Source organism: Opisthocomus hoazin, chromosome W (genome assembly GCF_030867145.1).
Source record: "Opisthocomus hoazin isolate bOpiHoa1 chromosome W, bOpiHoa1.hap1, whole genome shotgun sequence".
Taxonomy (NCBI): Eukaryota; Metazoa; Chordata; class Aves; order Opisthocomiformes; family Opisthocomidae; genus Opisthocomus; species Opisthocomus hoazin.
Window position 1 is genome coordinate 30,411,523 of NC_134453.1, and position 10,914 is coordinate 30,422,436.

At 39.3% G+C, this 10,914-nt stretch overlaps 1 long non-coding RNA gene across 1 annotated transcript; it reads right to left on the bottom strand.

The window, feature by feature from the left end:
* Nucleotides 1–302: 302 nt before the first annotated feature.
* Nucleotides 303–4,658, bottom strand: LOC142365704 (uncharacterized). The gene is made up of 3 exons (XR_012766573.1): nt 4,543–4,658; nt 1,131–1,257; nt 303–406 (listed from the first exon to the last, which is right to left on the bottom strand). It is a non-coding gene; the product is annotated as an uncharacterized LOC142365704 (long non-coding RNA).
* Between the last annotated feature and the right edge of the window lie 6,256 nt (nt 4,659–10,914).

Below are 10,914 nucleotides of genomic sequence, written 5' to 3' on the forward strand. Positions count from 1 at the left end.
CTTCACATCCTTAAATAATATCTGTCCCCACAAAATCTTTTAGCTAATCATTTGGTTATGGAATGCCAAGAGCTACATAAATGAAATATCATGATATCTGAAGGTTTGGATCCAGCTTCCATCAAGACCAATGGGAGTCTTTCCATTAATTTTAATGTAGTCTCAATCAGGCACCAATGACAAAAATGAAAGTGTTTATTATAAAGCAGCTTGCTGCTATTATTGTGCATGTGTATTCCTCTGGGAACAACTCATTGAATTGTGTCTGTTTGAACTTAGAATGAATGAATGAATAACAGCGTGGAAGATCCTCGGAGCTGGACAGAGCACAGACACACAGGAATATTAGTTATCTTAGAAAGAGACTTACTGAAGACAAATATAAAACTGCAATCCAGAGAAAAACCTAGGAAGCAATGAAACAAAATTCATTAACTGAGAGCAGGTACACACTGTTCACCAAAATCTTTTGGCAGTATTCTCATTAGTAATCAGTATTGTCTCATACTTCCCAAATTATATCATCCTAATTGTTTGAGCTATCAAATGAAACACTGACACGTTTCTAATATTACAGCATCCTGAGACACTTGATTTTTCTGAAATCCATTGCTATTTCCTGTAAATACTTTTCTTTACCTTTTAGAACTAGTGAACCAAAAATCTTTTTATGGGATGCCTTGAATAGGAATGAATTTTACTACACTTTTCTTTAAAAGTAATGGGTTTAATGGCACAGTAGTGGGGATAGGTTATCTGGTACATTATAGCTTTTTGGTGTAGTTATTTCAAATCACAAGATAGCTTTGCTTTTCATAGTCTTTAGGGATGGCAATAAACTGCGTTAGCCAAAGTTACAATATCTAATATGGGAGATACAGTAAAAAAGTGTTTTCTTGTGTTCAGATGGATTTTTCTGGATTTTATTTTTTTCCCATTGCCTCTTCTCTCTTTCTATAATAAATCCCAGCCTCTAGTTTTCTGTCTTTTCTACCCCAGCATTTGATCCCCTTCTAACTTTTTGCCCAATGTTTCTTTTATTTTGTTGGTTTTAGTTGTGCCATTTTATTGACTCTGAGCTATGATGTCTGCCTACCCCTGCATGTAATCTAAATTTCCCATCCACTTACTCCTGGATGTTTCTCCCATTTCCTGGTATCTCCATTTCTAATTGCCCAGCTGTAGTGATCCTGATTGGGAGACCATTGTACAGTTCTCGGAAGCCCATTAGATACAATGCTTCCTGCTTTTCACATCCTAAAAAAGCAAAAAGTATACATGTCAAAGTATGACCACATTTTTCCATGCAGAACCTTGCATTTTATTCAAAATCCAAAAATCTTTTTCCAAAATGAGATTTTAATAAAATAATACACCTAGCAGAGACTTTTACCAAAGCAGTGATGGCTTTGTTTCTTTTTTTTTGCATGAGGTACCTGTAAGGGGAATTAAACACCCAGAGTACCCACTCTGTTCCCTATGTTCTGTTAGAACATACCTGCGATCCAACAGGTATATTCAAGTTGAGTGTTTTTCACCAGCCCTATTTAATCAGGCAAGATCTATTTACAGAATCACAGAATGGTTGAGGTTGGAAGGGACCTCTGGAGGTCATCTGGTCCAACCCCTCTCCTCAAGCAGGATCACTAGAGCCAGTTGCTCAGGACAAAATCCAGATAGCTTTTGAATATCTCCAAGGATGGAAATTCCCTAACATCTCTCTTACAATTGGCATTCATTAAAGCTCTTTCACAATTCAGGGCAATAGGCCTCCTATATTTTATTTCCTATTAAAGTAGTGTCCATATTTTAGAATGAAAAAGCCAAAACTAATCTCCATATGTGAAAATTTAATGGGAACTCCCAGTTTCATTGTTTCATCCCTTCCAAACACACACTGAAGACACTGGGTTTCATAAGACTCTAGTAAATTTTTACCTTTTCTGCTTCTCACAGAATCCCACCAGCGAATAGACTGGGGGTGCACAAGAAGTTGGGAGGGGAGACAGCTGGGATAGCTGACTCCAACTGACTAAAGGGATATTCCACACCATATGACATCATGCTCAGCAATAAAAGCTGGGGGAAGAAGGAAGAAGGAGGGGACATTTGGAGTGATGGAATTTGTCTTCCCAAGTAACCGTTCCGCATGATGGAGCCTCACTTTCCTGGAGATGGCTGAACACCTGCCTGCCGATGGGAAGTAGTGAATGAATTCCTTATTTTGCTTTGCTTCTGCGTGCAGCTTTTGCTTTGCCTATTAAACTGTCTTTATCTCAACCCGCAAATTTTCTCACTTCTGTCCTTCTGTTTCTCTCCCCCATCCCATCAGGGAGGTGTGAGCAAGCGAGCAGCTGTGTGGTGCTTAGTTGCCAGCTGGGGTTAAACCATGACAGGAACAAAACTGGTAATGACAGCTTCCAGATTCCCCCATGCTACATCCTCATCAACAAATCTGCCTGCCACTGAGCTTATTTAGCTTTATTTTCCAACACTAACTAACTAAAGAAGTTTCATAAGTCAGTCCAACACTGAATGTTGACAGGAGTTAATCCCCCTCTACTCTGCCCTAGTGAGGCCTCATCTGGAGTACTCTGTCCAGTTCTGGGCTCCCCAGTTCAAGAAAGAGGAGGAGCTGGTGGAGAGAGTCCAGCGGAGGGCTACGAGGATGGTGAGGGGATGAGGGGACTGGAACATCTCTCCTACGAGGAGAGGCTGAGGGAGCTGGGCTTGTTTAGCCTGAAGAAGAGAAGGCTGAGACAGGATCTTATAAATGCTTATAAATATCTTAAGGGTGGGTGTCAGGAGGATGGGGCCAGACTCTTTTCAGTGGTGCCCAGTGACAGGACAAGGGGCAATGGGAACAAATTGAAGCATAGGAAGTTCCGTCTGAACATGAGGAAGAACTTCTTCCCTCTGAGGGTGACAGAGCACTGGAACAGGTTGCCCAGGGAGGTTGTGGAGTCTCCTTCTCTGGAGATATTCAAGACCTGCCTGGACAAGGTCCTGTGCAGCCTGCTCTAGGTGAACCTGCTTCGGCAGGGGGGTTGGACTAGATGACCCACACAGGTCCCTTCCAACTCCTACCATTCTGTGATTCTGTGAATATACATTCATCAGATTATGACATTTTCCAGCTACTGTTATATGATGATGTAAAAAGGCATTGTAGCAGAGACAGGGTTATTTTTCTTTATACCAGATTCTGGACTACAACAGAATGGAATATTTTGCCTTGGTCTTCCCCTTCTACTTACAGTGTGTATAGGCAATCTATCAGAACGAGTTTAAGTCATGCTTAATTGCTTATTACACAGTATGTGAATATGCAATGAAGATTCCAGGTCTAGCTGCACTAAGTCTTCCCTCCTGGTGCCCATTGCATACTGATATTAGAAACTGATCTGCCAACAAAAGCTTTTCCAGGAAGGAGAACGTGGTCTCCTTCAAGAATAAACTCACTTTTTGATTCAAATTAAGGATGACACAACCCAGGCAGACATATAAATGTCCATCAGCTATTAGTTCATATGATACATGTGCTTTAATAGAAGGCAAGAACAAGGACAGTCTCAAATACTGAGTTATATACAATGAGGGTGCTACATGGTCTTGGAGCTTACAATGCTTTCTCAGTGGCTGCAACAAACAGTCACCAATATCTAAACATAGCTTGGAATCTTTCTTCTTCTAAGAAGTATTTGAATTAAGAATTCTCTTAAAATGCATTCTGTAAATACCTTTGGAGTCAGTGCATATCCAAAGAACAACAAAACATGATGGCACAGTTTCACCTCTCATTACAATCAAAATATTTTCTGTGCTTCTAGCAATAGGACCAAGGAAACCAGCATCCTGCTTCCTAAGGTAGGATGCCACTGTCCAGAATTGAGAAATAATATTTCAGATGGTATCACTGGTTTCTATTACTCAATTTTCTTAACAGAGGTAGGAAAATGAGTGAAAGAAGTCCTAAGAGGACTCAGTGTAAGAGCATGTTCTGCAGCTTTAAGATGTAGTAGTCCGTCTCTTGAGAAGAATCCCTTAATAGCAATGGAGAAGCATCATATAATTTTGTTGGCCAGAGAGTCCAGCAGAGACAAGCACAAGGAAGTTGCAGTATCAGAGGATATCCACTTCAGTTTCTGCTCTTACTACACTATTAGAGGACTAGGATAGAAGGTAGATTTAGATTAGATATAAGAAAGAAATTCTTCACCATGAAGGTGGTGAGGCACTGGAACAGGTTGCCCAGAAAAGTTGTGGATGCCCCCTCCCTGGCAGTGTTCAAGGCCAGGTTGGATGGGGCTTTGAGCAACCTGGTCTAGTGGAAGTTGTCCCTGCTCATGGTAGGGGGTTTGGAACCAGATGATCTTTAAGGTCCCTTCCAACCCAAACCATTCTATGACTCCTCAGATGATTTGTGTAGCTAAACAGTAACACCTAAATTTTTTTTCAAGTTTCTGAGGAGCCTTTCTTGACCTTTAACACCATCTCTGCTTTTAAGAGCAAGAAGTCTTAAGGATCTTGTAGAATACTCACAGGGAATACTGACTCCTGCTTGCTCCATCATTCTTTGTATCCCTCAAATTTGTTAACAGATCTTTCAAATACATTATCTTTCAGAGTACTCCTAGAAGATGTGAACCCTGACTTGTTGACTCCGCGGCCTGGATGAAATACCAAGCATATAGATTCTTCAGTGAAATTTTCTCCAGATGTGTCCCCAGGACTTTTAAATCTTCATCTTCAAATGATTTTCAAACCTTCAAAATCTTCTCTTCTCTTTCCCATCTTTTTCACACCACATTCAAAATATCTCTCTCACGGGGCCTATACAGAAGGCAGATTCGGCAGCATGGAGATTCATGTTAGTATTAGCACTCAAAGATGTGCCAAAGCAAATGCTTCAAGCTTCAGAGGAAAGAAAACAAAAAACTTCCTCCTTGAGATAAGTTCATTGTTTGTGGTTTGGGTTTGTTTGTTTTTAATCTCCATGACCTCTTTATTTTGAATTAATCTAAAACTATTTACCTAAAAATTATGGGTTAAATAACGATGAATGTACAAGGAGCACCAAGTAACTGCTTCACAAAGAAAGAACTCTGTCCTTTAATGACCCTTGGGTAAAGGCATGAGGCAAATCTGAAGACCCCAATTAGGATGTGTGTCAGTCAAACATACTGAGCACACACACTCTCAAAGTAGTATATATCTGTCCAAAAGATTTAAAGAAACACCAAATTATCCGGCATATGCAGTGGGTTGACCTTGGCTGGTCAAACCCAATACAGCATTAGACAGTTGATGCAAGGAGAATACTATTGGCCTAGGCCAGTCTTTTAAAAGCTGGGGGCCAGATGCCAGATTGAGGACACATTCATGGTTCAATTAGACATTGTGTTGATGCCTTTCAGATTTAATTGGTGACTGCTCTGCAGGAAACTCTGAAAAAATTGACTGTTTGGTTTCACAGGCTGTCCTAGCAATTGTATTTGTTGGGCAACTGTTCTCCATCAGGCCAGCCCTATGGCAAGGCCATGGCACAAGAGGCAAGTGACCAGATGGAATCATCCTATGAGCTGGATTTGGTCTGCAGGTCCGCACTCAACACTAGCCCCTACTGTAAGCAGCATGCAGTAAATAGTAAGCAAAAGCCAGACATAAAAATATTGAGATGCTAGTGTCAGTTAGGGCTCTGTTATAATTATTGTTATTTTTAAACTTTGCTTTGAGGAGGTATTGCATATGTGAGAGAAATACAGCAAGTCATGAACCTTCAAACTGACAACTTGGCTGTTTGTTACTGGCTGCTTAACAGTTTCATCTTCAAGTACCTACATTTCTAAGAAGATAAAGTAAAAATAAGCTTACTTTTATTCAGTGAATGAAAAAGTTTATTTTTTATTTCTTTACTGTGCCAATCATCCCTTTCTCAAACAACATTCTTCTGCTATGACTCACTGTCTTATTAGCATTTACATTATTTTTATATCAAGGCATTGGACTATATATATGGCTAATTACTATATTGTTTTTAAATTATAGTGTTTGAAGTCAGAGAAATGCATACTCGCAACTGAAACCACTCTCCTAAGTGCTTACCTCATATGAAAAATCCTTGTGTAGTTTTCCTGCTTTGGCAGGAGGGTTGGACTAGATGACCCACAGAGGTCCCTTCCAACCCCTACCATTCTGTGATTCTGTGATTCCTTTCTGAGGAAAAACTGATCCTAAGAGAGGAAATTAGTTTGGTTACATCCTCAGTTCACAGTGCTATGACTATTTCTTTTAAAACATATTATGTGATCATATAAACCTTTGTGTTTTTAGGAAGCCACACTAAAAATACCATTTTCTTGACTGCTTGAGACTTAAGACAACAAAGACCCGTTCTTGTAAATGCTATCACACTTATTGTTCACTATGAGCTGTCCTGAAATCATAAATCTTTTATAGCATTACTACACTGCATTTACAGGACTATAAATCAGAATAATACATTTCAAAAAAACCAAACAAATTTCTGTACTCTAACCTGTAGTAAAAGACTAATGCTGAAATAGAGACCTTCAAAACCATATATTTGAAAGGTAAATGGTTTCTAATTGTTCGTACTGAAAAGGAGAATCTGATAATGCAATCATCTTTTATAATTCTTTCAATGATAGACACTAGTAATCACCATACAATGTGATCTAAGGAATTTGAATGGAGTATTTTGATTGCTGAATTAATCACTGAAATGACTGCTCTTAATACAGTAGCAATTCTGACCTCAAAATGATTCAAAGCCAAGCAAATGAAGATAAAACAGAAATTCTACAAGGACTTGAAATTGGAATAGTTAGCACTGACAAATTCGGGATATTCATAGATAAGCTGCACAATACGAAATGGGGAAAGAGGAATGCACCATAATGCAAGTATGAGAATCTGTCTCACAACTCAAAGTAATGAGAATGAAATAAAATGGGGAGCCTATTCTGCCTTTTATGCTATTTGCTAGCACAAAAACAGTTAAGCACTTGCGGTACCTACTTGTTTGACTCAAAGGGACACTGCTAACCAAGTTTTATCCTTAAAGCACTTTGTGCATATATGCATTGTATGCATTGGCTCTAAGAAAAAAATAAATACACACTTTAGACCATCATAATGTCCAAAATACAAACCATTTTGCTTGTTAGTCGTTCATTTTCTTCCAATATCATAGGGTCCAGAATCATACTTTCAGTTGGGTTCAATGCAGACTGATTTTTATGCCTTCAGCTTCAATAATGAGGACCTGTAAGGTTTTCCTCCTCTGTCTTTGAGGCCTCTATATTTGCATGTCACAAATTGGGAAACAGAAGTTTGTCTGAACTACGTTCTCCTGTTTTCAGTTACAGAAGGTTTCCATAATTCCTAAAAGGTAAAAATAGAAAAATGATAACATTAAGGGGTAAACAGTTTCAACATTTTGTGATTATTTGATCAAAAAATCACTGCAGTTTACAACTGATTGTCATGAAACAATAAGATTTTGGTTGTTTAATTTATGCCGAAGTAGTTCTTACGTAAGTGCTTTTTATGTAATAAAAAGCAAAATGAGTTTGTTTGAAATGCCAGGAAAAAAATAAAAACAATACATTTCATACTCTACACAATGAAGCATCTGTGGAATTATTAGTAAAATTAAGGTTTTACATCTGAAAATTAAGGTTTATATGGAAAACATAGCAGTGTTCACCCATTGAGGAAAAGCATGAAATCAAAAGGAGCTCTGAGGATGGGACACAGCTGCAGCAGGCATGCGAGGAATCCACTAACACAGCAACTCCCTGCAATGTACCACAGAGGACGGAATGGAGTGGAGACTCCGTGGCCCTGTTCCGTGATGATAAAGCGGGAAGAAATGGTTCTCTAAAACTGATAAGCAGCTCATCTGGCCCCCTGAGCCAACATGTTTTCAAAACCTTGCCAAAGTGCTACCCTCTTGTGAACTTTGCTCGTTTTAATATCATTTTAATACCAAAACACACCTCCATCCCGAAGGCTACCCGCCTCCGAGGTGCGACCACTCCTCTTCGAGTCTGCGCCCTCGATTTTTCGTAAACTATACCTTTAAACGTGAAGCGAGAGAATTTTACACCAATCATGATAAAAAGTATGTATGACTACAGTCAATCAAACTCCACCTTGAAGGTAGAAAGGCTATAAAAATAGCCAGGGAAATGGGGGATTTTCGGAGAAGAAGATAACACCGTAGATTTTCGGAGAAGAAGATCTTTGGAGGAAAAGAAGATAACACCGTGAGCAAGTCAAGGGAAACTCCACCTCAGACTGCCTCTGACAACCGGGATTGGCCGACGGGCTGAGCTTTGCTTCTCCCCACCTTGGGACGCCTTGGGTGAGACTTAAACTAAGCGCTTTTCTTGGGAATAGTTACTCCCTAATGTTTATAGCCAGGCTGTATTATTTATAACCTTTTCACGCGTTTTGTATTTGCACGTGCTTTCTTGCAGACGGTCACTATCACCAGCAATTCAAAAAACCTATATATCTGTTGCACAAATAAAACTGCACTGTTTAAGTAGCCAGTTGTCACAGTTTCTCACTGAATGCGACCAAATGCGGCCGTGCTAGTTCATGAGCACGACTGGACTGAAGGTGCAGACTGCTATTAGTGTATCCAGAATCGTGGTAGTTTAATATACGTATTAAACGCGACTGGACTGGTAGTGGCAAATTGGACATCACTCAGAATTTAAACCTAGCCGCACCTAGCCTCTCACTTCGGTGAAGAGCGTTATAAAGCAACGGGGTTTATTTTCTGCCAAATTAATGCGACAGCATCAAAAGGAAATATACAGTTTTTACAACATCAGGCTTCAGAAGGAGACAAGTGTTTTGATAATCCATGGTGACATCAAACTTTAAGCAACAACATTTCTTGATCACGCTTTATGACAGTTCTAACAGTTTATGTACTCTATCAACACTCCCCTTTACCTTGCCCAGCTTTTGTATTACCCAAACTCTCAGACTCATTTCAAAAGGCTTTCCAAGACCTTTAAATTTGTGTCTACTTGCAAACAGATAAATGGAAAAAAGTGAATACACTCAGAAAACGCTCCGAAAGTAGCAACAACATTCCATCCCATAACCCAGAGTTTAGAACAAGCTGTGAGGAAAGTGCTTGCCTACAGCATAATTCCATATAAAGTGAATATATAGCTTACATTAATGGTGCAAGCTTTACATTTTTAAAGGGCTTACTTATTTTGCTATAGAAGAGCTCAAATATAGACTTTAAAGAAGAAAATAATAAAATCTCTTCTGTCTTGTGGCTATAAGGGAAAGTAGAGATGCATTTTAAACATTAAAAAAAAATGCAGCATACTGCTAGGATGTACCTACTGTATATGAACCTCAAAGCAGATCTTAAACCCAATGATTGAAGTACATCTGCATAGATACTACCTAATATTGGAAATACTAGATCCAGAGAACACCGGATGGTGTGAAACATAAGAAATACTGCAAATATAGGAATGTAGTAAATTAGCTAAGGTAAAGAAAAATTTTTGAAAAATGTATGTTCTCATTAATTTAGTTAAACATGCAATAATGGATACATTCTTGTCAGAAGAGGAGGTTGTTTTTAAAAACGTAAGTATCTCCTAAGAATAAGTTGATGTGTTTGGACTTACTATATTTAATAATAGAATGCATGAGCAAAATAAATATTGTTTTAAACGTGCATCTGACTTCTGATAGCATTTAGTTAGCAGCAGTTACCTGAATAAGCATCATGAAATGCTCGAGCCACTAAGCCACTTCCCTCCTTCTGTGAGCACTGACCCAAACAATCTAAAAGAAAACCCCAAAAAACAAACCCCACTGTCATGGTTTTGGTTCAAACAGAACTAATTCTCTTTTAGTGAATATTCCTTACAGCTAAGTGCTTCTAAGGAACTGCATTTTTCTGAAGCTGGCTGCATATTTTACAGACACTGTCCGCTCCAAAGCTGATAACACCTAATGTTTATAGTTACACTAAGCTAATGGTAGGAAAGGAAGGCAGAAAAAGGCCCCTGTTTGTAATTATTACTATAGCAGCCAAGGTCACCAACAGATCTCTTAGGTCCCACAAGTGAGGAGTCATAAAGGGTCGCATTTGCAGGGAGGGGCGGACAGGACAGGTGACCCAATATTGACCAACCAGGTATTCCATGCCATGCGCGTCATACTCAGTTTAAAGCTGGGGGATCAGGAGGGTCTCGCTCTCTTTGTCCATGGCCGTCTTCTGAAGAGGACCCTGCTCCTTGTTCTGCCTGCGATCCTGATCCAGATTCCAGTCCATGCATTCCTGAGTCCAGTTCCCTGTCTACTGCTGAGGCAAGTCCAGGACTTCCTGGTGCTGCCTGGCAGCTGCTGGGGGGATTCCAGAACCCTGGCAACCAACTCTGGGAAACTCAGTATTGGTTTTGTATATTTTGCATTACTTCTCCTATTCTTAATATTATTAGTATTATTAGTGTTATTAGCAAAACTTTTTATATTCAATTTGTAAGTCTCTCCCCCTTCTCCTTTTTCCCTTCCTCTGGTGGGAGGGCAGGGGTTAACAGAGAGCATCTGCCACTTGGTTTATTGCCACCCTGCTCTAAACGGTGACACCCACCAAAACAGCCTAAAAAACCACCACACAAAAAACACACAGCAACAAACGCAGATAAAGTCTAACAGTCTGCCAATACAACTACAAATTCAGTCTATTATTAAAGACAAGTATTTGTAACTGTATTATTTGTAAATAGAAAGAGATAAGCATTAAATTCGTAATTCACAACAAAAATCCACTAATGAACTTGTGTAAAAATTTTTTTAAGTATCTACACTCTCTGCAAAAACTAAGCCTGTCAGTTAAGT